Consider the following 25,472-nt stretch of genomic DNA (forward strand, 5'->3'; position numbering starts at 1 on the left):
GCCAACTCCCAGAGGAAGCACAGATATTGCCCAAAACTCTCCCCACCACCAGCACTGAGGCCTTTGCTGACTTGCAAATTCCACAGGCAGCGAATAGAAAGGCAGAGCAGAAAACAGCTGCCAGAGGAATGATAAACTAAGCACAGCTGTCACCACTACTAAGGAGATATAATTGGAGTTCAGGGCCCAGCAAAGTAGAGGAGCCCTGATAATCCACTTTTCATCTGTGACCCCTGAAGGGCTGCATCTTGGGGGTAAGGGAGATTGAATTTTGACTGGCTTCTATTCTAAAACTCTGCCTACCCACCAGGAGCTAAATATCTGAAGAATATCTCATCAAGAGCCTCCATGTTTATCATTTATAATGCCCAAAATTCAAATAAAAATTAGAAAGCATACCAAGAAACAGGATCGAGAGGATAAGAAAAACATGTAACTCAAACAGTCTTATATATTGTAAGACCCATATATTGTTTTATTATACATAGACTTTAAAATAACTAATGAACATGTTTGAGAAAATAGGTGACAAGAGGAGAATCCCACCAAAGAACTGGAATCTGTATATTTAAAAAAAGAATCAGATGAAAATTCTAGAACTGAAAAATAACAATGTAATAGAAGAAATTTAAAATGTTATAGATGGATTTATGGAATAGACCCAACTGAAAAGAGAATTAGTGATCTGGAAGACAATGGTTCAGAAGAAAATGTCCAGAGTAGAGCAATGGAAAGGAAAAAGAAAAATCCAAAGAAAACCAAAACAGAGAATATGTGAAACTATGAAAGAACACAAATAATTGTTGAGTATATGCTGCAGGCCGGACACAGCTGTTCTCAGGCAACTAAGTCTGACTTCATAGGACACACTGATTTGTATTCTACAGATTTGAGAGAAAAAAAACTTTTGTAACTGATATTTGAAAGAGCTTTTATTTTAAAAACACACTCCTAATAATAACAATTTAGAGAACATTTTACCATGTACAAAGTGTGAAACAAAGTAATAAAAGATGATGGTCTCTAAAGTTGGAAAAAAACTAGGTTCACATGCTATTGTCATCTACTACCTGGACATACTGCAAGGCTCAATTCCAGTATCTGTGAAGTGTAACAACACCTTCCTAGAAATCTACTGGGAAAATTAAATGAGTTAAAGTACACAAAATATGTAGCAAAATCTCATAGGCTAAGTGAATGCTAGTTCCCTTCCCTTGCCTACCCCAAGTTTCACTTATTAAACAGCACTCACTGAGTGGGCAGTTTATTCCACTCAGGTCACCTGTGCATCAAACAAATATAATATATACCTGTTTCAGACCCTATAGCAAAAAAAATGTGTCACATCCTTGGGCCAACAATAGTGAAGTCCATATCAGTTTTTTTAAAACCTGGGTTTGCCTGATCAGCTTAAAGAAATAATGGTGACACTATCAGAAGTACTGAAGGACTGATTTGGTGAAGAGGGTGAGGAGTTTGGCCCACAATATTTTGGATTTTAGGGACCAATTGTAAATGTCTATGAGTCAGAGATGTTCAACAATAGTTAGAACCTGAATCTGGAGCTCAGAAGACAAAAGATGTGGAGATTGGTTGTTAAGGAAAGTCAAGGAATTGGCTAAGGCCACCATGAGAAAATAAATGTACAACAGGAAAAGAGGGTCAAGATACTAAATATAGTCAGTGCTTTCAGGAGCTGCAGGAAGAAGTCAACGGGTTCCCACAGCCAGAGTGAGCATCAGTGCACAACATGAATCTCTTGGGACTGACTTTACCTCATGAGTCACAATCATGTCTCACTAACTAGATCAAGGCTCCCTATCATATGGGTTCACAGCAACCTGTATGTTTTCTCTGTGGCCCTAATCATAATTGTATGTAAGTACTTTTTGTGAAATGATGGGTTTATTGCCTTTCATCCAAATGTTGAGATACTTGAGGGTAAGAACTCTTTCCAATTTACCACTACGTCCCCAGTACCTAACTAGCAAAATACCCTGCAGATAGTAAGCACCTTTCAATAAATGCAATTAGTCAAAGAATGAGTAAAATCATCTCAGTGGCTATGAGCCTGGAATCCTGCTACTCAAAGTGTAGCATCACCACCACTGGGCTCGCTGTAAACGCAAATTCTCAGGCTCCACCCTAAACCTACAACCCACAGTTGATTTGTATGCACATTGTTTGAAAAATACCGGCTCAGTGTAGGCCCTTTTGATAACTAGACTAAGAAAACCTCCCCCTGAATAAGTGGAGGGAGATGAGGGAAATGATTTTGACTCAGCAGCCTGGTTTCAATCAAAATTCTATGAGGACTAATTTTTTTCAAAGTCAACTAGGATGTTGAATGATATCTAACTACTTGCCCCTGAATCAGAGGCTCACACTTTGGCTGCACATTAGTGTCACTGGGGAGTTTTAGAAAATAATGATGCTTGGGTCTCTCCTCCCCTCCCCAGAGATTCTGATTTAATGAGTCTGGAGCTTGGTTGGTCCACAACAATTTATAAAGCTTCCAGGTGACTCTGATATGCAGCCAAAGTTGACAGCCACAATCCTAAATAATTCCAAGTACTATAGCTGGAGGCTGTAAACCAGGTATGCCCCCATCTGTATCAACTCTTTCCCACAATGGGTTATGCCAAGCCCTACAGCAGTGGATGATCAGCCTCACCTTGAGCCAGCTATCTGCTGGTCTCACTCAGAACCTGATCATATTCCAATCCCATTCCCAGAACATGAAGACTTTTTAGCCAAGTTATTTAATGATTGCACTTTCCCAGCCATTTACCAAGATTCCCATGTCAAGATTCTGTTACTGATGTAGAAAAAAAATTATCTCCTATAGCAGCAGCATCTGGTTGAGCCTATAGAAGGGTATTCTGCCCTGCCCTAGTTCCTCCAGATACCATCGGTGACTTGGTTATTAGCTTCTTAGCCCTCAATCTTCAGTCCCCTTGCCATTCCTATCTACGCATTCAGGCTTCCTGTTGTCCATATTTATTCCAGTCAATTTAGACAATTCAAGCCTTGTGCCTGGTTTGGATCTTTCCTTACAAGACCTCACGTACTGCTTTCCTGTTCCCACTGACTTGAGCTTCCAATGTGAAAAAAGCCATCAGACTCTCACCTCCTCTCATGAGTTCATTCCAAAACAACAAATATTAAATATTTGGGCTGCTCTAATGTTTAGACCAATTTTCTTTACCTAAACTCAGTCTTACTCATCTTTGCAGAATTGGCTTCCCTTCTTTACCCTCTCTCTTACTCCAAAAAGTATATCCTGAAGAATGAAGGTTCCTGTATCCAAAGACTTAAATGTCAGTTTCTCACACTTCTTAACAAAAGTTTAAACTATGCAGTCCATTCTAAGCAATGGCTTAGAGAGAGCTACCAAGCCATAATAGTAATACCCTAAGAGGGGCTCTAAACCTTAGGCCAGTGGCTCCCAATATGGATATCAGGGGGTCTGTGATGTCCTTCCTTTAGTTGTTATGCAGAAAATTTTGTTCTGTGAAGAAAGCCCCTAATTTTTCGTAAGATCTTCAAAGAGTCCTGAAGCATATGAAATAAGGCTCAGATCACCAATCACTTGGAAAATGCAAATCAAAACTACAGTGAGATACCACTTCATACCCATTAGAATGGCTATTATTAAAAAAAAGAAGTGTTGCAAAGGATGTAGAGAAACTGGAACCCTTGATATTGCTGATGGGAATACAAAACAGTGCGGCTGCTGTGGGAAACAGTATGTTTACACACACAAAAAAATTAATTGTAGAATTACCATATGATCCAGCAATTCCACTTCTGGATATATATCCGAAAGAATTGAAAACAGGGATGAGATACTTGTATACCCATATTTACAGAAGCACTATTCACAAGAGCCAAAACATGGAAACAACCCAAATGTCCACTGATGGATGAATAAGCAGTATGTGGTGTATCCATATAATGGACTATTATTCAGCCTTAAAAAGGAAGGAAATTCTGATTCATGCTACAACATGAATGACCTTAAAGACATTATGCTATGTGAGATAAGCCAGACACAAAAAGACAAATACTGTATGATTCCATTTCTATGTAGTACCTAGAATAGGCAAATTCATAGACAGAAAGTAGAACAGAGGTTAGTAGGAACTAGAGGGAGGAAGAAATGGAGAGTTGTTGTTTAATGGGTACAGAGTTTCAGTTTGGGATGATGAAAAAGTTCTGGAGATGGACAGCAGTGCTGGTTATACAACATTATCAATGCACCTAAGGCCACTGAACTGTACACTTAAAAATGGTTAAAATAGTATGTTTTATGTTATGTGTATTTTATCACAATAAAAAGGTTAAATGTTAAATTTTATTATGTATATTTTGCCATGATACAAAAACGCCCTGAACCCAAAGAATCATGAGCCTCCACCTTAATAGATGGGAAAGCTGAGCCTCAGACCCCATTCACCCTCACTTAGTGAGCTGTCATGTAAGTGGGAAAGGCTTACAGAGATCTCCCACTGCCACCATGCCTCATCCATCTGATAAGTTATCATTCAAGACTTCACTCAAACATAACAGCCCTTAGAAGTCATTTGACTAATATATCAGATACTTTTGAAGAAAAAAAATCATGTAATTCTTAATAAACATTTGTTTCCTGTTTCAGGTTTTCTCTTCCTTCTAATTCTATTTCTCTCACCATAGTCACACCTAGTCGACAATGTCTTGAGGTCCTAACCACTGCAATTACACAAAAAAAATAACAACAATAGCAATGATGGCTATAAGAATTAGAAATGAGAAAATAAAATTGCCATTATTTCCATATGAATTTATTGTCTTCGAAGAACATTGAAAAGGATCTGCAGACAATGTGTTAGAAATAACAGGAAGTTGAGCAAGATTGCTGGATATAAGAATAATATGCAAAAATCAGTTGCATTTCTATTCAACAGGAACAAATAACAAACAAAAAAGTCATTAAAAAGACTTTAACAGTAACACAAGAGAATATCAATTATCTAGGAATAACAAAGATTATATGACCTCTTAGGGAAATTTGTAAACCTTTATTAGATTTATATGTCAATTTCTCACACTTCTTTAACAAAAGTTAAAACTATGCAGTCCATTAAAAAATGATTAAAGATATGTTAAACTTCTTACAAAATGATTTAGTCATTCAATGCAACTCTAATCAAAATCCTAACAGGGCTTTTCATGAAAGTTAATGATTAAAATATTTATGTTAGAGTAAAGGTCTAAGAATAGCTAGAACATGTATGAAAAAGAAAAACGGACGAACTTGTTCTACAAGTATCAAAACTTATCATGAGCTAAAGTAATGAAAATAATGGGTATTAGCACAGAAATGGACAAAGTAAGCCATGAAATAGAATACAGATACTAGAAAGAGACATACATATGGAATTTCAATATATGATAGAAATAGCTTGTCATATCAGTGAGGACAGGAGTGATTCTTCACTATACAGAGCTAGAAAAATCAGTTCTCCACAAGAAAAAGTATGAAATTAGATCCCTGCCATATATCATATAAAAAACTAACTCAAGATGAGCCAAGGATTTAAATGTTTTTATAAACAGAAAGTTTGTGCCCCTCCAAAATTCTTATGTTGAAGTTTAATCCCCAGTGTGATGGTACTTTTGAGGTGTAGCATTTAGGTGGTGAGTTGGTCTTTCTAACATCCCATTAGAATAGGATCAGTGCCTTTATAAAAGAAACCCCAGAGAGCTCCCTCACCTCTTCATCACACGAGGACACAGCGAGAAGACAGCCATCCATGAACCAGGCAGCACACATCACCAGACACTGAATGTGCCTGCACCATGATTTTGGACTTTCAGCCTCCAGAACTGTGAAAAATAGTTGTCTATAAGCTACCTCATCTATGGTATTCTGTTACAGCCCAAACAGACGGAGACAAATGTTTTTTAATTTTTTTTAACTCTTAGTAGGAAAATATAAGTGCACATCTTTATTTAACAAAAGCAAGATATATTCAACAAATACAAAAATGTTAACTTTAAAAGGAGATAGTGACAAATTTGACTATAATAAAATTATTAAAATTTGTTTATCAAGAGATATCTTTCTCTGAAGCAAAAGATGAGTTACCAACCAGAAAATATATTCACAATACACATAATTATACAAAAATTAATTAAAATTGGAAGAAAACACAAACAACACAAAAAAAAGGGTAACAGACATAAACAGGCATATTATTTCCTCTTTACAAGAGAGGAAATAAATACAGCGAGTAAAAAAGAAAAGCTAATCGAATCAGTAGTGATTAGGAAAATGCAAATCAAGACCACAGTGAGATAGGATTCAACTGGCAAGAGTTTTAAAGTCTGACAACAGTTAAGTACCGAAGAGATGCGGATCCACAAGATGTTTTACATGCTGTGAGCAGGCACGTAAATTAGTGACACCTCCAGGGAACTAGTTTGATATCATCTCCTGAAGTGGAACATATTCACTCCAGCAATTCAACTCTTAGATATATACCACAAGAGCTTATTGTTTAAGTACAACAGAAGATGTGCACAAAATGTTCACAACAGACAAATACCACATGATTTCACTTATACATGGAATGTAAAAAATAAAAGAAACCATGACCAACAAAGTAGAAACAGATTCTTAAATACAGAGAACTGGTGGTTGTCAGAGGGGAGGGGTGTGGGGAAGATGAGCAAACCAGGTGAAGAGGATAGAAAGGTACAGACTTCCAATTATAATACAAATTAGTCATGGAGATGAAAGTACACATAAGGAGTGCAGTCAATATTGTTGTAACTTTGTATAATGACAGATGGTCACTATACTTATCATGGGGAGCATTTTGTAGTGTAGGTAATTGTTGAATCACTATGTTGTACACATGAAACTAATGTAATATTGTATGTCAACTTTAAAAAATTTTTTGATTTTAAGAAAATATTCACAGCACACTTTTCAAAATAATCAACACATAGGAACAATCACGATGCCTGTCAATAGGACAGAAAATGAACAAACAGAATACTACTTCCATAGAACAAAATACTAGTAAGCAGTCAAAACAAAGAAATTAAAACAACATCTAACAAGATGACTGAAGCATGGCAACATAATACATTAAGTGGAAAAAGTTAAGTTCCACAACATTACACAGAGCAGGATATAACCATTTTATAAACGGAAAAACAAATAAAATTTTGTAGTAATTTATAGGAAAACACAAATTCAAGAAAGTGAAATAAAAAGAAAGGCAAAGGACCGATGAACACAGAAACCAGCACAACAGTGCTCCAGGTGAAAGGAAGAAGGAAGATGGGAGTGGATGGCACGTACAGTTAGACGTCACTTACATTAAGGTCCCATGCTTATGGATGCTTGTTAGATTGTTAAAAACAAAGTGACAAATAAATAGGAAGAGCCCTTGCATGTTCCAATTATGTGCTTGTGTCATGAACTAGGGATTAAAAATCCAACTCTGTAAACTAAAGGTACTTTAAAGAAAAACAAAAACCAAAAGGGAAACTGGCTTTTGTAGGTTTATTAATAAAAAATGACAGTTCTCTACTTAAAAGAGTCTACTTCCAGCTTTTCTAAATGATCATTGTTTAGAAAGCTGTGTATACACAAAGCAAATGATACCATTAAAGGAAAATCAATATATGATCATATAAATTCACATTAAAAAACATGGAAGATTAAGCACATTTGGAAGAAATCCAATATTAACTTTTTTACAAGATAAGCACTATCATTTATTTACACCCAAATTCCATGTATAAAACTTTACTTTGCCCAAAATTTCCAGGGTATTCTAGTTTAAAATAATTCTATGGGATGTTCCAAAGTAATCAGGAAAAGAGGGGTCCCTAGTCTAATAAGGAAGGGAAACTCTGAAGGCAAAATAAAATTACACCAGTTTCCTCCTGCAGGGCCTCCCTGAGCTCTTTACACGTTATTGCACACACAGCATTGTACAACTTAGGTTACACAATTTTTATTTTTAAAAACTAGTATTGTAGGATGTATGAAATAGGATAGGCAAGTTCCCAGAGCCAGAAGCTGTTGAGGATGGACTCGAGGAAGACGTAAGATATCTTGGGCTAAGTGGCAAAGGAAGGATGATGGTAATCAATCAGAAGGGAAGAAACAGAGGTACTACAGTTAGGTGAACGGGAAGGGACCTAGGTGCCACCAGCAGACCAATTTGAGTCAAATCCAAGCATAAATACAGCACCCACGCCTTCCCCTGAGAGCTACATAACCTGTGTTTGTAAAATTTTAGGAGATGGCAGAGAAAGTACACTTCTGGCTCCGGAGCTGTGACAGGGGCATCCCAGCGTGGCAGGCAGCTGCCCGGTTGTGGCAGAAGTGGTAGTATCTCTGACATTCTGTAGTGTGCTTTATGAGTCTCTCCAGGAGCTCAGCCCAGAATCTGCTTTCCACCCTGCCAACGAGTCTGTCTGCTGTTTACACCACTTAATAAATCCCTTTGTGTTTAAGTTGTGCTATTGTGGGTTCTAATGTCGGCAACTAAAACCTTGCCTGACACAAGTGCACATTGTAACACAGTATACAGTGAGAGGATGTGAATTTTAAAATTTGTGGGGTAGAAAGAATCTGAGTACATGTACATACGAAGCTTGCACAAACTCCTGTGGGAAAATGCATCTCAGAAAAAGCTTCTGATTGTAAGGGTACATGGTAGGGCTTCCAACTTACCAGAGAGAATTTATCCTATTCTTCTCACTGGAAGAGAACATTTCTGATAAAAATGTCAGTTTAAGGATAAGTGCTTATTCCTTAAAAGAATATGTTTAAAGGCCTTCTTAATAATAAATGCAAAACTTTTCTCCACAATCTTTTATCAGTCTCTTCAAAGAGTATATTTAGATCAAGTGCCCTTTATCTGTTTCCACATTAACTAGGGGAAGGGATCTTGTGGAAGTCTGGAGCACACATTTGAGCATGTTGCAAATATCCCTTGCCAATATAGAATACCACATATGTACTGGAACTTTTCCAAGTCATAAAATCCCCCCAATCAATCATGGAGAAGTGTGGCAAAGGATAAGGGAGCCATGTGTATGTAGACACAGGTATTTTACAAATGCTGCCACTTTTCAAAGGGATCTGAAATATCAGTGGTTAGGCAATCAGAAGTCTCAAATCTTCTAAAGGGAAAATTATTCAAGTTTGGGAAATATTATTTGCATCCTAGTCAAATCAAAGCAGTTATAAAAAGAAACAATATAGAGAACAACTACATCTTGCAGATGTATCAGTCCAGAGACACAGTCTGATAATCAAAAAAGTAAAATTAAATGAAATCTACTGTTGTGGATACTAAGTAAACATAAGTCAATGACTTAGCTTCCATGTGTATTGAAGGACTGTTGTAATTCTGTCCCCAGGGTCTCAGCCAGAGAAATAAATATCAATGACTAGTTCAGTCTGGGCATTTACTAATAAATCCTCATCAAGACAACACCAGACAGATGAACTTAAATAGCAGTTCTGCAGAGAGCGGCTGCAGAAGATTAAGCATAAACAACAAACCTGAGTTATGCTGTTTATCTATAAATTAAACTTAGAGTTTCTATTTCTGAAATTCAATAATCTGATGTGGAAAATTAGCTGGTTTGCCTTCAACCCTAAAATCCATCTCATTAGACTGCAAGGTAATTTGTAAATAATTTAACAAGGACTAATTTTCCACTTCCTTTCTCTATTTTAGGAGATGGGAGATCTGTAAACAGTGCATCGTTCTTTACTGCTGCATAGTGCTTATTACATTAAGCAAGCTCATTAAAACCAAGAAAAATAATTTAGAAGTATTTAAGTTCTTGGGGTCATTAATTTCTGAACAAGAGATCTGTCATGTCTCACATCAGTATAACTGGCACTGATCATCCATTTCAAGGACAGATGGGAAATACCATCTTGAATCACTAAGAGCCTACATTTGGGATTTTTACTAGCCAGGTGTGTGACTCAGGTTGACCAGAGAAGACCAAAGAAAGAACAACTTAGTGTGAAGCAATATAAAGAATGTTAGGTGAGGTGTTAGAAGACCAGATTCCAGTCCCATTCAGGCATCAACGTATCATGTGGAGCACAAACACACACACAAACTGCTTATCTACAAAAATTTGATGAATTTAATCAAGAGAGTTCAAAATTCTCTTACAGCCCAATGATTTTTAAACACCTTCCAAAAACTTTTTGAGGAAAAAAAATCTTTAACCAGATTCTAAAATATTAATGTATGTATTTATAATGTATAGTGCATAGAATATATAATATACATATAATCCTACAGCAAAGAGTTATTACCTCCTTGCATGAACACATATCTACACTGATCAACAGTGAGTAATATCCTATGCAAATATTCACTAAATTCCACTCAGAGGCACAATTTTGAAATCTGAGACCAGTGGAGCTAGGAAAATCTACATGATACTGAGAGTTCACCAAGGTTGACTATCACTGAGCATCTCCTGCAGGCAGAACACTTCACAATAGCCTAAGGACTTGACCATCAAGGCCTCCGTAGTCCCTTGGCAGCTATATTAGTTGGAGAGCAGGCAGCAGGCAAAAGAGATGTCCTTTGCCAAGTATGGCACTCCAAGGGAACCTGCCATTCCCCACCCCATCTTCTCAGCTTATGTATTTTTCCAGGCGAGCCCATTCGATTCCACTAACTCATAAGTCTATGTCTAAGCCATTAAAACCTAGAACATAATGGGGGCTTATTCTATGCCCTCACTTAAAGGAACATTAATGTTTCACTTCACACACACACACCACTAAGTCCTTTGATAGCAATCACTGAATATTCAGTTAGATGCCTGAGTTTTAAAACATGAAAAATTGAAGTAAACTCCTGCATTGACAATGACATCTTGAATCAACCTGATGCCACAGACTGGTGAAGAGCCCCCATAAGCAGGTTTTGTCTCAGTCGCTGGTTAGCAGAGGTCCTTGCAGCACTGCTTGCAAAGCGAAGCGCATCGTTTCCCATCTAACCCCTGCCATTCATCTCATTTGACATGCTGTTTACTTTCAGCAGAGCAAGAAAAAGAATATCAATGGTGTCACCCAAGTTATCATCACCAGAAAGTAAAATGTATGCCAGTGGCCACAATCCTATGTGGCTAACAACATTAGCAATGGATTATAAAAGTCACTGAATAAGCCATCTTCCAAAATAAAATAGGCAGGTTTTGTTAAAAGCACTTCTAATTTTTCTCTTGTTCATAAAAGCCAAGACTTTAGCACCTCCCTTCCCTCCCTACCCCATCCCAAAGAGCCCATCTCCAGAGTAAGAGAACTGAAGACTATCTGTTCACTTGTAGGATACTGGATTTTGATACAAAGCATTTTTCCCCATCTCAGAAATCTGCTGAAAGATTTCAGAAGACATAGGGGGTTTGTAATGACAAGTCTCCAGGACACTGCTGGAGTTGGAGAACTCTGAACACCACATAGTGGTTAGACTCTCAGTAAATGGATGTGACCCGACAAATATTTACTGAACACTCCCTACACAGCAGCCCCTGCTGTAGACCAGAGGATGCAGATGTTCTGGGAGAGCCCTTCATTGGTCAGAGCAGGGGAGAGAGAAATTTAACCAAAGATTATTCTGTGGAAGGCACAACACGAAAACATGAACTAGCCCAGAGGATGCAAATATTAAGGTGGGGAGTGTGAAGAGACTTTGCAGCACTGACTGCACATCAGAGGGGCTTAGAGACATGAATAGCATATGAGTTTTGAGGGGAAGGGTAGACCCAAGAATCCAGCATCCCAAAAACAATAACAATTTTACCAAAATGTCTTCACCAGAAGCTTACCTTGGGTTAACTGCCATCACAGCAAGGTCAAGCTAGTTCGAAATAAATTTTCATTCAAGTTCTAAACAAAAACCACAAATGCTGAATTTTCACCAATTTTTGGTTACTGCCAGAATTGAAATAGACCCCATGCTATTAACTCTTATATTTTTTTCTACTAGCATCACTAGTCTCATACTTGACTACAGTAAAATACATACTGTTTTTTGCCTCCTTCTAAAAGAAACACTCTTATCCACTAACGTTTTTCTACAAGTCTACTACAGTTACATAATTCACATATGACAAAATAATAGGCTTTGTGGATGCACAAACATCTCAGTGATAAGCTCCCCTTGAACTCAGCCTAAGAGGGAACAGAAACACAGGAGGATAGAAATAAAAGTATTTTGTTTGCAGCTCCTTTGAAACACCTCACACCTCACTCTGCATTTAGTCCTGAGCTAACATTAATCCTGCATAGCTTCACTGACATAGCCACCTTTAAATGCAGATTTAGTCATGGATGCCATTGAAACCCAAGTGGAAATTGATCAACAGTGAAAGGAAATTCTACACCTCTTAAAACTATGGATTGGGACACATGGGATTACAACAGAAGATAAATGGTCAATGAAGCCATAAACAGAATGTCTACAATTTAGAAAAGGGGAACCCTATTTTTTTTAAATGGATGCAATTCTTCTGCTTTCCACATGTATTTGAATCATTCTCCTCACTTCATTTCATATTCAAAACTCCTTTTCTTCATGAAGACCTCTCTGGCTAATTGCAGGGGTCTATCCAACTCAATGGTGAAGTTTTAGGGTTAGGCATCTTGTCTCATTCACTGACAAATCTCCTTCCCACTCCCCAAACCTAATATTAGACCACCAGCATTACCCCCATTAAATGTTTGACTTATTAAAGAACATGAACAGGAACTGACTTTAGACATTGTCCATATTTTTCAATGAAGAAAACTCTGCAGGTGATAAAGAAAAATTCTGAAATGTCCTAAATTCAGTAACATAAGGGCCACAGAATGAGGAGAGAGACAAGGGAAGGGCATCAGTCAATAGCCATGGGACAGAGCTAACCAGAAACTCCACGTTCCCAGATGAAGTGATTTCAACAAGCATCTAGAAGGTCCCCAGAACCACCACATCCCCCTTGCATGTGACCAGTGTCTGACCATCATCAACACCCAACCCATGGGCCTCCCTGTGGGCAAACCACCTTTCCCAGGACTTTCCGCAGTTCACATTAGCCCACCTTCCCTATCTGCAGAGCCATGTGAATTTAAAGAACATTCTTCCCTTGAGACCCCCATAGATGTGCCTTGTTTCTTGAGTCTGGTGGACAAGTTGTGTCTGTGAACTGGCCTTGCTGCTGGTAAAGCAGAAACTTCCCATCCTGGAACTAAGACCTTTTCTGTCTGCATCTGTAAAGGCTCAGTAAGCCCTTTTACTTCAGAGCTCTTTCAGTTTTCAGAGTTTCTGATTTGCGAAAGGAAAATGGGTAAAAGAAATTAAGTACACTACAGGAGATAACAGATCTTCAAACCATCAGATATCTCCCATTCTCCCGGAGCTGGAGCTCAGCCTCACAGACATATACGTGTATTTTTTAAATGAGAGGAGGAAATCCTGCTCAGATCTCAGGTCATCTTGTCAATTCTCTCAAGCAGCCCTGCTGGGACCCATATCAGATACTGGCAGGATGCCATATTAGGGAAGTAGAGATGGAAGGAAATAAAACTATTCTGATTTCTGTACTGTAAGGCCGTGGCACCATATTTTAAGGTCATTTGAGAGATGAGCATTTAGAATAACCAACTAACACATGCTCATTACGAAATTCAGCAAAACCAGCTGGGTGGTCTAGCTGCCAACACCATCAAGGACGCCATTTCCCTTGACCTTGGACATCATGCCATTGGTCTTATATACACCCATATTGAACTCTCCACTTCTAAAGTATTATTTTTTATTTGACCTCAAGTAGATGTAAAAAAAAAAAAAAGGTTTTTAGTAGCTGTTGTTAAAAATAATAATAGTATTTACAGTGTAAAAATAAATGCTATTAAAAAAATAGCTGCTTACAGATGACATGATATTGTACATAAAAAAACCCTAAAGAATCCACCCCAAAACTACTAGATCTAATATCTGAATTCAGCAAAGTTGCAGGATACAAAATTAATACACAGAAATATGCTGCATTCCTATACACTAATGATGAACTAGCATAAAGAGAAATCAGGAAAACAATTCCATTCACAATTGCATCAAAAAGAATAAAATACTTAGGAATAAACCTAAGCAAAGAAGTGAAAGACCTATACTCTGAAAACTACAAGACACTCATGAGAGAAATTAAAGAAGATATCAATAAATAGAAACACATCCCATGCTCATGCATAGGAAGAATTAATATTGTCAAAATAGCCATCCTGCCTAAAGCAATCTACAGATTCAATGCAATCCCTATCAAAATACCAACAGCATTCTTCAATAAACTAGAGCAAATAGTTCTAAAATTCATATGGAACCACAAAAGACCCCGAATAACCAAAGCAATCCTGAGAAGGAAGAATAAAGCAGGGGGGATTAAGCTCCCCAACTTCACGCTCTACTACAAAGCCACAGCATCAAGACAATTTGGTACTGGCACAAGAACAGACCCATAGACAATGGAACAGACTAGAGAGCCCAGATATAAACCCAAGCATATATGATCAATTAATATATGATAAAGGAGCGATGTATATACAATGGGGAAATGACAACCTCTTTAAAAACTGGTGTTGGCAAAACTGGACAGCTACATGCAAGAGAATGAAAGTGGATTATTGTCTAACCCCATATACAAAAGTAAACTCAAAATGGATCAGAGACCTGAATGGAAGTCATGAAACCATAAAACTCTTAGAAGAAAATATAGGCAAAAATCTCTTGAATAAACATAAGCAATTTTTGCCTGAACACATCTCCTTGGGCAAGGGAAACAATAAAAAATCAACAAATGGGACTACATCAAAATAAAAAGCTTCTGTACAGCAAAGGACACCATCAGCAGAACAAGAAGGCATCCTACAGTATGGGAGAATACACTTGTAAATGACATATCCAACAAGGGGTTAACATCAAAATATATAAAGAACTCAGATGCCTCAACACCCAAAAAGCAAATAAGCCAATTAAAAAATAGGCAGAGGATATGAACAGACACTTCTCCAAAGAAGAAATTCAGATGGCCAACAGGCACATGAAAAGATGCTCCACACTGCTAAATATCAGGGAAATGCAAATTAAAACCACAATGAGATATCACCTCACACCAGTTAGGATGGCCAACATCAAAAAATCTAGAACAACAAATGCTGACGAGGATGCGGAGAAAGGGGAACCTTCCTAGACTGCTGGTGGGTATGCAAATTAGTTCAGCCACTGTGGAAAGCAATATGGAGGTTCCTCAAAAAACTACAAATAGAAATACCATTTGAGCCAGGAATTCCACTCCTAGGAATTTACCCAAAGACTACAACTTCTCAGATTCAAAAAGACATATGCACCGCTATGTTTATCTCAGCACTATTTACAATAGCCAAGAAATGGAAGCAACCTAAGTGTTCATCAGCAGATGAATGGATAAAGAAAATGTGGTACATATATACAGAGGAAAACTATTCAGCCACAAGAAGAAAACAAATCCTATCATTTGCAACAACATGGATAGAGCCAGAGGGTATTATGCTCAGTGAAATAAGCCAGGCAGAGAAAAACAAGTACCAAACGATTTCCCTCATTTGTGGAGTGTAACAACGAAGCAAAACTGAAGAAACAAAACAGCAGCAGTCTCACAGACTCCAAGAAGGGACTAGTGGTTACCAAAGGGGAGGGGTGTGGGAGGACGGGTAGGGAGGGAAGGAGAAGGGGATTGTGGGGTATCATAATTGGTACACATGGTGTGTGTGGGGTCAATGGGAAGACAGTGTAGCTCAGAGAAGACAAGTAGGGACTCTGTGGCATCTTACTACACTGATGGACAGTGACTGCAATGGGGTATGGGGGGGACTCGATAATAAGGGTGAATGTAATAACTACATTGATTTTCTTGTGAAACCTTCATATGTATATCAATGATACCTTAATTTTAAAAAAAGATGGCTGCTTACAGCTATCATCCGGGTAGACGATTTGCTTATCAAAATCGCAATAAATCTAACAACCAAGTACAATAAACACAGAGAAACAAGGGGACTCATGCGGCCTCTCCAGTTCAGACACCCCCAGTCAGCAAGGTCACTGAGGTTTCAAAACCAAGAGGGCGGCCAAACTTTGTTCCAATCTTAATAACCATGGCTTAGGTTTCCTGCCCTACTTCTCTGCAATTCTCCCAAATCTGAAATCCATTATTTTTTATCACCTTGCTTTTTATCTGCTAATTGTGCCTTCCCCACATCACAGGAATTTCCCCACAGTCTGCTCATTCCAGAAACACAAGCAACTGCCAATCTGTCAAAAACATGAGACCACCAGCAGCAGGGCCCCGCTGAAGATGGACACGCCTGGGAAAGGCTGCAATGGAAAAACAAACAGGCATTTTTCTAACTTCCTTTTGCAGATGTACATTCTATAATGGAATTAACTTTTAATCTAGTTGGCACATAAGAGATTTGGAGAATGTAGCAGACTTGGATACTAGAAAAACAAAATCCTTTTTGGAAAAAAAAATGCCTTTAATGAGCTTGTTATAATTTGCAGGCTGATTAACCAGGTTCTGAAAGACGTAGCTCAGTTAGTCTTTCTCCCTCTCTCCCTCTCTCCCTCTCTCATTTGCAGACTGATAGATATTAACAAATTTGTGAAAGATGTAGTCTATTAGTCTCTGTCTCCCTCCCTCTCTTTAATTTGCAGATTGACAGACTGATCAACCAGTTTCTGAAAGATGCAGTTTGTTAACAGTCTGTGTCTGCCTGCCTCTCTCTCTCTCACACACACATACTCACATTCTCACATGCACACATACACACACACTGTTCCTTGTTGCCAGTAACGGACCCTTAGAAAACTAGCATAACAAAGTGAGAAATACATGGAAATTTGAATATTATAGTCCAGCAGATCCCAAAATGTGTCCTGAGCTTATCATTTCATGAGATGCCTCATTTTTTTTAATTCCACGTCAAATGACTTTGATAACCACGTGTATATTTCACTCTTGGAGAATCATAGTAACTATTAATAATGAAGGCTCTGTGAAATCCTGGTATTTTTTAAAAGGGGAGAAGGAATGTAAGCCAAAATCTCCCATGAAATTCCCTTTTTTAGTAGAATACCTAGAATATTTCAGGAAATATGATTGTACTCACTTCAAACCCTCTTAGCTACCTTGATAACACTGGAGTACAGACACTTGAGATAAAAGGAAATTTCATAATTAGTTCACTGCTCCACCAGTGGCAAGAGGGAAGGGTTGCCGTAACAAACTGAGCCCTGACTTAGGAAAGACCACAGTGTGACTGGAGACAATACAAGGATGAGGCGTGCTGGGTTTCCTGACTCCCTGAACTCTTAATGTTCTCTGGCAGGGGCCTGGGGGACACGCATGCTGAGAGCCTCCTCCAGTGGGCCTGGGCCTGCCTGACTAATGAATCCCCAGGCCAGGCCAGCCAATAGGCCCGATCCATCTTGGGGAAAGAGGCTACATGCGGCACAGGGCACCAACCAGCCAGCCCTTCCAAGTTGTCATGAGCCATCAGGGATCACCTTTCCAGAAGATTCTTCACCATCAGAAACCCCAAAAGCTTTAGTGGACCCTTGTTCTTTCATACAAATCCTTCTGGCGCCAGCGCAATGGAAAAAAGGGAAGGTCAGTGAAGAAAACCACCGTGGAGGCCTCCTGACCCTGAGCACTGGTAGGAAAGCGATTCAACTACACGCAATCAGGAAGCAGTATTTTGAGCTCTCATCTATTTCACTGGATATAGTTGCCTGGAAAAAGTTACCCTCCTCAAAGTGAATTAACCCACATCTATAACACCAAATTCAGGGTAGCAGGTGATGCTGGGGAGGAGAGAAAGGAAAAAGAAAGGAACAGGTGTCCACAGAGGGCGTGCAGACGTTTTAACATACTTGTTAATGTGCTACTTCTCAAGCTGATGGTGGTTCATGGTGTTTGTTATTATCTACTCTTGTATGTATTTGTGAAATGCATAGTTTGATTTCTAATTTTAAAATATATGTGCATCACACTTTGGGCCTTCAAGGAAAAAAGTCCCACATACACCAAGAGTAAGTCAAGACTTCCACCCTTCTCCTAGGTCACTCCAGGACAATCCAGTCCTAAATTAATTAGTGCCCTAAATAGAAGATGATTTGATTAAAGCCTCTTCCCACTGGAATCTAAAACTAATACACTGAAAAGTTAAACAAAAATATTATAACCACACCACGAGTCCTGGTTAATATGGAGCACTTCCTGGAGGCCATGACACTAAAGCACACACACCCACCAAGAAATCTCGTCTCACTGGGCTATGAACAGGGCCTGGGGTTTGGTGTTTTTCCTAAAACTAGGCCCCAAATGTGTTGCATCCAAGTCCGCTTTCCTACTGAGTTCCTTAAAGATATTTCAATTCCATAACTTCCTGGTTCATCTCAGATATTAGAACAGGTCTGTGTGGGTAGTTAAAACAGAGTCCTAACCAATTTAAAAGTTCACCCTCAAGTTCAAGTCACAGCCCATGATTTCAGCAGCACAGAGTGGAAGGATCCTTTCCACATGCTTTTCACCCTGACTCCTCCAGAGCAGGGGCAGGAAAGAGCGACAGGGGGTGCAGGATTGCAGCCCCGTGACCTTGTGACCTTGACTGTCCTCCCCAAGGCCTCTGATGAGCAGGCATGCCCACGCTCAGTACTAAAGCATTCCTTGAAGGGCTCTGCTGGGGTCTCCCCTTTCCTCAGATCCAAGACGCAGGAAAACCAGCCATGCATCCACCTCTCCGTCTCCTCCTCAGCCTCCACCACCCACAGTTCACCAGGGTCCCTGTCCTCAAGAGCAGCCCTCCTGGTGGATGGCAGCAGTTCAGCTCAAGCTCAGCTATGTTCCTGGTCACCCAACTGATTCATGGAAGACTGGCCAAGCTCACGCTCACAAACCTGCCTCTGCATCCTCTCCCCTTCCCTTAACCTCTCTCAGGACAAGCTCACCCTCTCTGAACCTTCAGGGACCCTCAGAGTTTCCTCTGGGCCATTCCTGTGGAGCCTGTTGCCATCATTAGTTACCCTGGATCTACTGCCATGTAACTCTTTTTTTGTGCTAATCTTATCGCACTGTAACTCAAAGCCATTCCTAATCCCCTTCACCTTTGTCATCTTTCAAACAGAGGCTGGAAAAACCAATAGTCACATTCCTAGCCTTCCTTATAGAAGAGTCCAAATGACAACCATGCTGACACTGGAGGGATTCTGGGAAAGTTCTGCAACAAACCCCTCTTTCTTCCTGGAATGTGATGTCTGCATCCTGGACACATTGTGACCATGAGGAAGAAACCAAGTAAACTTCAGAGAAACAGCAACACTGTTCCCATTAATCCACTGGACAAGCTGCAACCAACCATCTACCTCTAGATTCCTAGTTATGTGAGAAAATTAAGCCAGTATCTGCCTAAACCATGACAAAGTGCCTGTTACAGCTCATTTCCTTCCTAACCAATATATTTACCAGTTAAAATTCTAGCTACACAGGTGGCAGGAATTACACCACTTTGTATACCTCGTGGTAAATAGTATAGGGTTGCTCTTATTTCCATCTATTTGGGAAATATATTGATTTTTTTTAAACTAGGTTGGTTTCACTCTTACTTGATTTGCATATGTTCATGGATGATCACATTATCATTTTTATCACCATTAGTGTGTAAAAACGGGAAGATGGACAAAATAAGTTTATTTAATCATTATCAATTCTCTATGGAGTGTGGGGGGAGTGTTAGAGTACTTTTCAATTACTTACATTAAATGTTACAAAATATTTTTTTAAATGGATATTCAGAAAATCACATTGTGTTATTCCACATGTATTTTTCTTCTTCCATTAGAACATGAATGTGCATGATAACCATGGAATGCACACCAATTTAAAATAAAAAGGCACACTGGAAGACATGGGTTGGAAAGATCTGGGATATTTCTCCACTGGCCCTGGAAATCAACCCATGGAAGCAGATCTTTCTCAGATCTTAAATATTTTACCTTCTTTTTCAAAAATTATTTTCTTTACAATAGCTTCAGAATTTAGAAAATTTTGGAATTTAAAAAAATAGCTAACATCTGTTAAAAGTGATATATTCATACCTGCCTTTTGACTATGCATATATGTGCTATATGAGTATGTATGTGTATGTATATGATTGTATATGTGATGTTTTATAAAATTGCCTAATTCTACAAACACAGTTTGTATCTTATTCTTATTTAAAAGATCATTAACACTTCCAACATCATTATTCTCTGAAAAAATGCTTTACCAGTTGCATAATATTCCATTATATGGATATTTCAAGATTTATTTAACCATTCTCCTATTGTTTATTTGTATAAATTATTCTAGAGAATATACATCTGCATTCATGTCCGTTGTTATCTCACTGTCGTCATCTGAGTCCAGTGTAAAGGGGAGGAGAGATGAGGGAGAGTCGCCAAGGGGACTGAAGAGGGAGAGGGAGCCCACCACGCCAACAGCTGCCACTTGTCAGGTAAGACGAGACCCCAGGACTGACCACTGAGGGACAGAGTGGGAGCCATTGGTGACCTTGGTAAACGGACAAAAGCCTGGCTAGAGTGGGTTAAAAAAGAACTGGAGAAGGGAAATCTCCTTTCAAGGAATTTCGTTAACAACAGGTGGTAACTGAGGGGGAAGTGGGGTCAAAAGTGGGTGTGGGAATGATCGGCAATACAAAATAGAAAGGATATAGCCATCAGTTAAGATGGAATTATTAGCTATTATTTCAAATTGCCAAAAATATCTAAAACCCACACATTTAAATTTACCTTACAGAATCTTCCACAGAACATGGAAAATGTTCCATGTCTGAACATAAATGTACATGTACTTATGTGGTGATATGTACAGTGAGCACCTTTTCTGAAATAAAAATCATGGTTAATGCACATAGTATTTACTAAAATAAAAATAAAAATAAACCAGTCTATTTGAAAACAGTATTTTTTTACGTACTCATCTTAAAGAACATAGAGATGGGCACATCCAGCTAAAGACAGGGTCAAATGATTAAATTCACAAATGACAGAAGGAATGTGACATTTATTATCAGTTTTGAGTATTATTGGCATAACTAAAAATGTTCCACTTTGATTTAGGCTACTGAAGGTTATGAATAAAGCATAAATGCTTGAATTTTGACAAGCATGTTTCATGTCTCCAGCTTATGTGGCATAACTCAGTCAATAAATTCATAAACTGGTACTTTATAAGCAAGAGCCCTTACACTGGCAGAATGAATTATTTTATACTGCGTTCCCCAAATATGTTGCATATTCCACAATGAGTACCTGGAAGAAGTACAAGTGGTACACAAACTCTTTTAATGGTAGAATTATGACTTCACAGCATAACATTTCCAGTTAAGTAAGTTGGTTTATGCAATCAAAAGAAAAGTATTAAACAAGTAACTGTACAAATAGTATGAGACAACAATTGTGAAAATGGCAGAGCAAATGAAATAATAGCCCAACATGTCAATTGCTCCCTGGCAGGGACACTAGTTAGTGTTGTCATTAGTCTTACTTAAGTGACAAGAGTCCTACTCTCAACCTGGTAAGAATCCAGTCCCCCAATCCTAAACCAAGTAGGCTCCCTTAAAATAAAAGTAAAGCAGAGTTCCCAGAATATCCCAATGCTAAGAATCATTAAGAAGTGCTTGTTAAGTACACATTCCTAAACCCCATCTCAGGTGTACTGCAAACAGAGAATCTGCACTTTTGACAAATGCCCTAGTGATTCGTCTAATTTGGGCAATTTGGGATATAGAAACAGAAAACACATCTAATAAGTTCCGTTTGATGGTAGAAACCAATAGTTGAGGGGAAGGGAGATTTAGGATAAACAGGGTGATTTCTACATGTTTGCCATTTTAAAGCTGGCTGTTGTGAATGAAGAGTGCATTTTGCCAGGATCTGTAGTACAGTGTGTTTTGCAAAACTAAAAATAAACAAAACAAATCCCAGTGTGCTTAAAAAATGTCATAGTAATACCCAAGTTCAGTCTGAGATTGATGGAATTATGCACAATACTCTTCCTTCTTGTATTTCAGTCCATGTCTGTGAACTAAAATTGTTCAGCTGGGTAATGAAATTACTACCATAACTCTTTTTATTTATGAGCACCTGTACCCAAAGGGTCTCAAGGCGAGTTAGCATTGTAAAAGTAAACGTTAAGAATAAAACAGAAGTGAAGTATACTGAGAAACAAGGTATCCAGGTAAATCCTAAAAAGGGACTAAAGCCTAGAAATAAAATATTTTGCACACCCCCCAAATTATAGCTAATTGACTTAATGGGAATAGTTTAACATTTCAAAATCATTCTAAAGTGTTGGAATTTTTTAAGTGAGAAAGATTTGGTATAGAAAAGATATTCACTACTTACCAAATATCCACAGGCAACTCCACACTCCCCAGGCCCCTTGCAGGAACAGGGTCATGGACAATGCTGGCCAATGGAGTGTGAGCAGAAGAAACTGTCATTTCTGGGTCTAAACATTTAAGAGCTAGTGTGCAACCCTCCAGTGCTCCATTTCTCTCCTACATGTATCTTGATGGCTTCAGTGTTGAAGAAGAGAGATGGAAACAGCAAGAATCACTGAGTGACTGCATGGAGGACAAAATGCCCTGAGCAGTTGCCCAATTACATTATATTTTGGAGGAGCAAGAACTGAGACTTTGTGGTGTTCACGCCCTGAGATTTCAGGGTGACCTTAATGCCCTGAATAAACAAGGCAATCATGACTAATACACTTGGCAGTCACCTGACTTCTCTGGTTCCCAAATCAGAATTCTCCACAGCAAAAGGAATTCATTCAGTGGCTCCAGCCAGGTCACCTGCACCACTGAAGCCGATACCTGGCGTATACTCGGCATGGTTCTCATTATATGTGGGAACAGATGTTCAGAATTCTTCAGGTCTTTGTCTGGCTCACAAAAGCACACCAGTGGAAAGACTGAAACTTCGTGTTCCTCAAACCTCCTGTGTATTATTTGCAAACTTCTTGAGAACTACTTAGGGCCAGACTTGACACAGAAAATCAAATGAAGCAACATTTGCAGTCATCACAAATTCCATGATGGAAGCTAATAGGCCAAAAGTTTTCTGTTTAGTTTGGATCCATCTCCTGTAAAATCCCTACGATTCTACCAAAGCAAGGAGTGAGCACTCAAAGAGCAGTTAATATGCTCCTAACCACATGGGGCTATTTAAATTAATTAAAACTAAATAAAATGAAAAATATAGTTCCTCAGTCACACTAGCTGTATTTCAGATGCACAGAAGTCACACATGCTAGTGGCCACCACGCTGAAGAGCGCAGAACATTTCCATCAACAGGGCGCTTGTTGGACGTGCTGGCCTAGAACACCTCACAATATCTACTCTCAGAAGCAGCTCCAAGACAAGACTCCCAGCACCCCCTCCCAACTAACACTATAATTATTAACGGGATAAAACTGAGAAAAGCAAAACTTGGGAGAAGTATCTGTTAGATAAAGAAAGGCTTTACCATAAAATCTACCATATTAGCTTTTGAGAGTTTTGAGAAGTGGCATGATGTGTGAAGTGCCTATATCACCTCTAAGGCAGCACTATTTCTGTAGATTTTCTAGGTTTTGGGGGTTTTTTCACAAAGATGCAAATATCTACCTGCAACAGGAAGAGCTGGTGAAGTTGATGATCACGACTGTTCCGTGACTCCATCATGGCACCAAAGCAAACTCAACTTAGAAAATAACACAGGATGGTCTCACGCAAACAAAAACTCTGCATGAGAAACTCTCCAAAACGACACCAAGAGACACCTTACAGCAAGCAGTTTTCCCTCTGAGGGCATCAACTGCCAACTCACTGCACGGACAGTAAGACAAAGACCCCAACAGGGCCAGCTCTTTAAAACGCAGTAACTGTGAAGGATATGCAGTAGGAAAAATCAGTGCATTTGAACAGGGGAGCTGACAAGAGGGCCTCGGAGAGCACTCACCATTACTGATGCTTGACTGGAAACAGATATATTAGTGAGTAAAAATGATGGTGAAGAAATGCATTTGGCAGGACTCAGAATGCATTTGGATGTCACAGATTTCTGCTCCTGCTCATCTGTGCGGTGCCCTTGTGAGGCTCATGTGCCTAGGTTGCTTTGTTAAAATACCATCCTACAATGAGATTCTACTACACACCTATTAGATGGCTAAAACCCAAAATGCTGACAATGCCAAATGCTGATGAGGATGTGGAGCAACAGGAGCTCTGGCTCGGTGGTGGAAATGTAAAATTTTAGTCACTTTGGAAGGCAGTTTTAGCAGTTTCTGCAAACCTAAACCTTACCATATGATCCAGCAATTTGTGCTCCCAAGTAGTGGCTCAAATGAGTTTAAAACCTAAATCCATGTAAAAACCTTCACATGGATGGTTACAGAAGCTTCACTCACAATTGGCAAAACTTGGGAGCAACCCAGACATCCTTCCACAGGTGAATGGATGAACTACAGCACATCCAGGCAATGGAATATTTATTACTAAATGATTTTTAAAATGAGCTATTAAGCTGCAAAAAGCTTAAGTGCATATTGCTGAATGAAAGAAGCCAGGTTAGAGAATGTGTGATTCCAGCTACATGACAACCTCAAAAAAGTAAAACTATAAGAAAGAACAGTAAAAAGATAAGTGGTTGCCAAGGCTTTGGGGAGAGGAGGAAAGAGTGAATAGGTAGAAAACAGGAGGCTCTCGGGGCAGTGAAACTGTTCTGTACAGATGCCACAATGGTAGATACTAGACATTATGTATTTGTCAAAACCCAAGAGAGGCACAACACAAAGAGTCCTAATGTAAACTATGGGCTACAGTTAATAACAACATGTCAATACAGTTCATCAACTGTAACAAATATATAACACTAGTGCAAAGTACTAACAGTGAAAGACAGCAGGGAGCTGGGAACTCTGCATTTTCCGGACAATTTTGCTGTATACCTAAAACTGCTCTAAAAAATAAAGTCTATTAATTTTACTTAAATCATCCTGAATGTCCATTTCCCACTCTAGCACATTCCAGAGCTGTCACCGTTTATACAGTGTATGCACATGTGTGTGCACACACACATATACACTCAAAATGTGAATACTGGGTTGGGACCATACTTTGAGAACATCTGGTCTACAGACTTATTAAACGTAATACTCTTCAAAATGAAATCACTATCTTGAAGAGATAACTGCACCCCCATGTTCAGTGCAGCATTATTCACAATAACCGATACATGGAAACAACCTAAATGCCTGTTGACAGATGAGTGGATAAAGAAAACATGAGCCACACAGC

General features: G+C 38.9%; 1 protein-coding gene across 6 annotated transcripts in view; it reads right to left on the minus strand.

The window, feature by feature from the left end:
• The window catches only part of FRMD3 (FERM domain containing 3), a 253,950-nt gene that overhangs the window by 198,629 nt on the left and 29,849 nt on the right, over positions 1-25,472 (minus strand). The window contains exon 1 of one of the 6 annotated variants that reach the window (XM_036991344.2): positions 22,536-23,317. The exons of 4 other annotated variants lie outside the window; for them this stretch is intronic. The gene's annotated coding sequence lies outside the window, so the exon portion shown is untranslated. Of the gene's footprint in view, positions 1-22,535; positions 23,318-25,472 lie in introns of those variants that run through there. One more of the 6 variants, XM_036991343.2, reaches the window with a different exon arrangement.

The sequence above is a fragment of the Manis javanica genome, chromosome 2 (assembly GCF_040802235.1).
Source record: "Manis javanica isolate MJ-LG chromosome 2, MJ_LKY, whole genome shotgun sequence".
Classification (NCBI taxonomy): Eukaryota; Metazoa; Chordata; class Mammalia; order Pholidota; family Manidae; genus Manis; species Manis javanica.